Source organism: Mercenaria mercenaria, chromosome 17 (genome assembly GCF_021730395.1).
Source record: "Mercenaria mercenaria strain notata chromosome 17, MADL_Memer_1, whole genome shotgun sequence".
Lineage (NCBI taxonomy): Eukaryota > Metazoa > Mollusca > Bivalvia > Venerida > Veneridae > Mercenaria > Mercenaria mercenaria.
This window is the reverse complement of record NC_069377.1, coordinates 69,511,930-69,517,929: the sequence shown is the minus strand read 5'-3', so window position 1 is coordinate 69,517,929 and position 6,000 is coordinate 69,511,930. Positions and strand designations below refer to the sequence as shown.

Genomic DNA, 6,000 nt, shown 5'->3' with positions numbered 1-6,000 from the left:
AACAAATCATTCAAAAGCAGAAAAGAAAAATAGGCCGGGTTTACACATCTATGAACACAAGATAAAGTAATTTAATCCTATGTATAAATAAGCGCATCGTCTTGTAATCAGTACGAAAGTATCGATCTCTCATAGGGGGACATGAAAATGTAATATCGCATGCGCAGAAAAACAAAATAGCGTTGTTGCGCATGGGATATAAGAATAATTATTTTTATCATTAAATCAATATTTATAGTCCTTTCCATTCTTCTAGATGCAGTCAAATGTTCAACGATAAAAGTCGGAGAGTATTTTCTCGAAGGCGGAGTCAAACACACATATTGACCTCCAGCTGTGACGCCCACACGTTATTACGTTAAAACAATGCGACGTCGTATACAATTAACTACGAATTTCAAAGATGACCTAAGGCTGCAGACATTTGTATCTAATGTTTATACTTATGAGTAGGCTGGATTTAATAATAAAACAATTGTCGCCTTTTATGTGTGATCGATATGTGGATTTATCGACCCGATACCGATATCAAGTCGATAAATTCGCCCGAGGTTGATATTGCTTTTATCAGGCCGATAAATCCACATATGAGCCACGCCATGAGAAAACCAACATTGTCTATTGCGATTAGAGAAACCGTTAGCAAACAGCATGGATCCTGACCAGACTGTGCGGATGTTGGTTTTCACATGGCGCGGCTCATATCGACCTCACCAAAAGGCAATTATTGTATAATATGATTAGTTGCGCAGAAGTTGAAAATAACGATTTTGCGCACGAGATATAAAAACACTTGTAAATATGATATATTATTCAAGTTAAACTAGTGGGAAAATTGCATTGGACATTGTGTGGGGTATAATAATTTAACATCTGAATTGCACACATTTGTAATCCATTTTACAAACAAAAAAGTTACCATCGTGTGAATAGTTGTATAAGCATAAGCTGAAAAAGTTCGTAGTCCGACCAGACCGGGTTTTTTTTTTTTAATTCTGTGTTAAAAAGATATGCTAGTATTATTTCAAATATAAAAGAAAGAGAAATAAAAAAATAAATAATCTAAAAATAAAAATAACGTTAGCAGTAAATTGTTAAAACACGAAAGTTCATCGCTATCACTACCCTCCCATTTATCCATATTAGATATTTACCGTGTTTTTTTTTATTGTTTTGTTTTAAACAGACTGAGCGCTGAGCGGGCATGTTTCGAGGGGTGGGGGGTTGCGGGGTCCGGGTCGAAACTTTGCGACCGATCTTTCATATTTTATACTCCAGTTTATTCATTTCTACAATTTACTGTAACTCCAGGTATCATGATACATATCACCCGTTTTTGTTTAAAGCTAAATCATATGATTTATCATTTGAGCAACATTTTATGATATTTTTTTCAGTTTTCTTGTATTTCAGGAACAAAGACCTATTACACAGAGTTATACCTCTTCTGGAAATGTTTACTTTGACACTTTTTATGAAATTTTGTAATTGCCTCCCTTTAATATGAAAAAATGTAAAAAGTGGACTATTTTTTTAGCTTTAGATATAATTTATAGTTTTATATTCAAATTTGAATACCTCAACAACCTGAAACGAATGGCAAGTATGAAAACAGCGCATAGCTTCGAAGTTCATCTATTTTCGATCTGTCTTGGTTGCGCAACCGAGATAGGCAAAAGGAGTATAATAATAATTTCATAAACTTACATTTCTAGTTAATTTTCGCAAAATTTGTACTTATCAATGCAAATCTTTGACAAACTAAATATAAGAGTGTTTATATTTATATGTTCCCTAAGGCAAGATATTTCTATTAAATTAATACTTAATATGCTAAAACGCTATCTTGGTCGGGCAAACAAATTTTATAAATACTTCCAGTGCACGTTATAGACCCCTTCGTCGTACTACACAACATAGTGTCACATCTGTAGGTGTGAAATAACGACGTTCCATTAACTAGCCTGTCAAGTTCTGTTGAAAGTATTCCTGCAAACTGCTATATCGTGTCTGTCCGGTACACAAAATGACACATCGCCGTGACTGCCGAACGTATTACTTCTTTGATTGAGTGTGATTCAAATATCTTGTTATTTTAGGTCTTTGCTTATGTTAAGTGCAATACTTCATCAAACATACGTATCATCAATATTAAATACTTTGCTTCTACTTCTGTAATAATGAAATAAAATACTCATAAATTTGCCTTGATTATGATGACGGTATCACCATTCATTCGTAATTATATTAGCCTTCCGTCCGTAAGTTTCCGGTGGTTTCCGTACAATCAGAATCGGCTATTTCCGTGGTTTGGTCCGGGCCGGGCCGGGCCGGGTTTTATTAATAACCTACTCTTTATCCGAATCAGCCAATCAAAAACTCTCTTTCATTTCGCGTGGGTATTTTGAAAACAACTGATGACAAAATATTGACATCGTGAAAGATTTTACTGGTATGAAATTGTAGTAGCCCTTAGATTCCCATAAGTACCTGATTCTGCGCGAAATATATTTTTTTGCGTTCTATATGTGCTTGAAACGCATTTTGTTTTCACAAATACCTAAGTTTATCATATGTCGCGAAAACTGATTATTTTTCTTTTTGACAGATGGTATTCTTCCCTTCCAGTTATTAGAAATTTTAAGTTATTTTCAATGCCCAGAATAGCACTGCTTCATTTTAGTTGTAGTATGAAATTAGGTGCTACCTGAAAGGCAGAGCTCCCAATGTAACAAGTGGAATTCTGCAAGGAAGCGCAAGTCAAAATAATTCGACCTTCAGATTGTTTTATATTTGTGACGGGCAATCTACAGTCAGGGGTGTAACTGTTTCAAGTTATCACATTTTATAACCCATTTGAGTTATTGCGTTTACTTTCATAACTTGTTTCAGTTATCATAAAATATTACAAAGCCCTCCTGTGCCAAATCCTTATTTTGAATGTGACTAATGCAATAATTTCCTGAATCCCTGGTCTTTTATCTTTCCAGCTATGCAGTAAATTTTTTTACGCAAGGCTGATAAAGTCTTACGCAAATGGTTTTAAAGCTATAAAACTCTTAACATCCCATTATGCTCATCAGGCCATGATCAGACTAAAAGAGAATTTGATTAACCACAGTTTGCTACTAATTACACTTTGATGGTCAATTTGTGAGAACAGCAAAAAGGCTTTTTATGAATAACTTACCTGGGTTATCTATATTTTATAACTCATACAGGTTATAAAATGCTGGAAAAAGTAACTGAAATAGGTTACATAACTTAAAACAGTTACACCCCTGACTGATCTACACATCAAAACTTTGAAGGACCAAAATAATGGAAGTTAAATCACAATACACAGTCATGAAAGTTATTGGTTTTATATGGTGTGCAGGGGCAGAGAAATCTGATTTTGACTTGCTTGTCCGTTTTTGTCAATTGCTATTTTGTACTTGACGGTATGATAGATAAATTTGGTATCAAGTCAACTCGTCCCCTAGTCAACTCGTCCCCCAGTCAGCTCGTCCCCAATTTGGTCATTTCGTCCCCCAAAATTGGTCATTTCGTCCCCCTCATGATAAAATTTGGTCAACTCGTCCCCATTTTGGTCAACTCGTCCCCCTTTTGGTCAATTCGTCCCCCTTTTGGTAATTTTGTCCCCTTAATATTTTAGGCATTTTTGCATTTTTATGATATCTTTGACTTTGAAAACTTGTATTTAAAATCATCGTGAATTTTGAAGGAGTTATATTGGAAATGGTTAACTTTAAATAATTAGGTTTGATAAAATGATAAAAGAAATATACTGAAATTATAAGACAATTAACTGAAATAAAAAAAAACATAAATACAATGCCTTTAGTAATAAAAATATAAAATAATAGAAAATCTAATTAACTTTTTTAAAAATCATAGTAAGAAGAGAGAGAGAGAGCAATAAATCCTTATCCCTGGTCATAATAAAAGAAAGTTATAATTAGAAATACCATAAAGAATAAATAAACAACTAATATCCGTCACATAATTATTATGTTTTTCTAAAAATAACCAACATGCTTTATATTCATAGTCGTCCAAATTTATAATTCCACACTCGTTCTTTTCTTTTAATTTTAGCAAATTATTTCTACTAAATACACCCCTAAAGTTTTTATTTTTAATTGTTTTACCCATTGTTCTATTTCAAAGTTAGATATTGGTTTGTTTATAAATTTTATTTTTTTTTTACTATAGGAATTCGTCTGTAAGGTCTCCGTTGTGAATCAATCTGTAATCCCTTACCACTTAACAAAGATGTAATCAAAGGTATTCCTAGACTAGCAGCCAACATACCTAAAAAGCCACCGTCTTGTTTTTGTTTTTGTGTTAATTTAATCACTCCAGATCCTACTAATTGTTTCTTTGATTAGGTGTAAGATATGGTGATATCATATTTCTCTTATCATTAGCTACTGAAATCATACCATTTCCAAGTATTTTACTAACACCAGTACTGCTAGTCCAGAAAGGCTCCAATGCCTAAAGGGGCTAATATTTTTTGGAGCTATTTTTGCTGCCATTGGAAAAAATTGTTTTTCCTAACAAACCAGCCAAAGCTCCTAAAAATCCACCATTTTGACCTTGACTGGACATTTGTTTTTTCGAAATTGTAATTTCTAATCCCTTCTTATTTGCAACAGCTTTTTTAATTTGATTAATTTGTGTTTTTGTTAAAAGTAAAGGGAAGTTTCCATGTAATTGTTCATGTTTTAATCTAAAAGTATGTGGAATTTTGTTGTTGTAGGCTCGGGCTAAATTTTTCTTTTGTCCATCTGTAAGGTTAATTTTATATTCAATATAATTTGATGACATTATATACTTTATATTTATTTTAATTTATATTTATTTTATTTAAACAATAACAAGTTCATTTCCAATAGTATTTATTTCAACTGTTTCCTCATATAATACAATTGCGTAAATACGATATTTTGCAGCGGGAAGTGCAGTTAACTTAATTGTTAATGTAATCTGCTTAGGATCTTCTGTAGTTACTTCCTTTTATATTCCAAGTTTAAAATGAACAAAAACCATACAAACTATTAAAGTTTGATCTATTTAGCAGACTTCCAGTAGTCTTATTATTTTGTTTATAATAATAATTAATTACATCATCATATATTCTTGATATACTTGTATATTCTGTTTCTGGATAAAAAACACCATTACCAACTTCGAGACGACAAGAACTCAAAATAGAATTATAATCATCATCTGCTGCATTAAGTTTAAATGTATCTAATAAATGTGGATTCATTTCTTGATTATTACTTTTATCAGGTCGTTGTAAATAAACAAATACATGTTGTGGTTTTGTTACACCAGCCGTTATTCTAAAAGTTGTATTAATCTGTTGTGTATCAGTTGATTGCGTCATCATTTCCCTAAGGTATGACCATCTTGCTTTTGTAAATCTTTCAGAAATTAGATTAAGTCCAATTTTCTTTAAAACCCCAAAACGTGAACCCATAAAATTTAATTTTGTTAAAATTTTACCTACCTGGATACCATTAGCTCAAAAATTAATTCACATCACGTCGCTGCAGTGTTATTTAATTTGTTTGGAGGTATAATATTATTTTTAAAAAACCCAAAAAAAATAAAAATTTATTTAAAATTTTAGCATTTAACCTCTTTTAATTTTTCTGATTAAACCCTTTTTCTAATAGCAAACCCCGAATTATATCACACAGCAGTACAGTAGTATCTAAAAAAATAAATTCATTGTTCCATTTGGGGGATTTTGCTAACTTCAGAAGTTCAACCAAACTCTTTACATTTATTATTTTTTAAAATTATTACAATCATAAACAATTTTTCCCTTTTTTTTTAACCACTAACTGACCCCTTAAATAAAGCCATTATATTAAGAAATTTTGGGCTCCATCATACCAGACCCATTTAAAATTTTTATTTACTTTAAAACTTACTTAAAATAACCATTAAACCAATCAAAATATAACTTCTTCAAAGTAA

General features: G+C 31.7%; 1 protein-coding gene across 1 annotated transcript in view; it reads left to right on the top strand.

Annotated features, from left to right (window-relative positions):
* The first annotated feature begins 2,392 nt into the window (after positions 1 to 2,392).
* Positions 2,393 to 6,000, top strand: part of LOC123536789 (kinesin-like protein KIF18A) — a 48,036-nt gene continuing 44,428 nt past the window's right edge. Inside the window, exon 1 of the mRNA XM_053528538.1 lies at positions 2,393 to 2,452. The gene's annotated coding sequence lies outside the window, so the exon portion shown is untranslated. The remainder of the gene's footprint in view (positions 2,453 to 6,000) is intronic.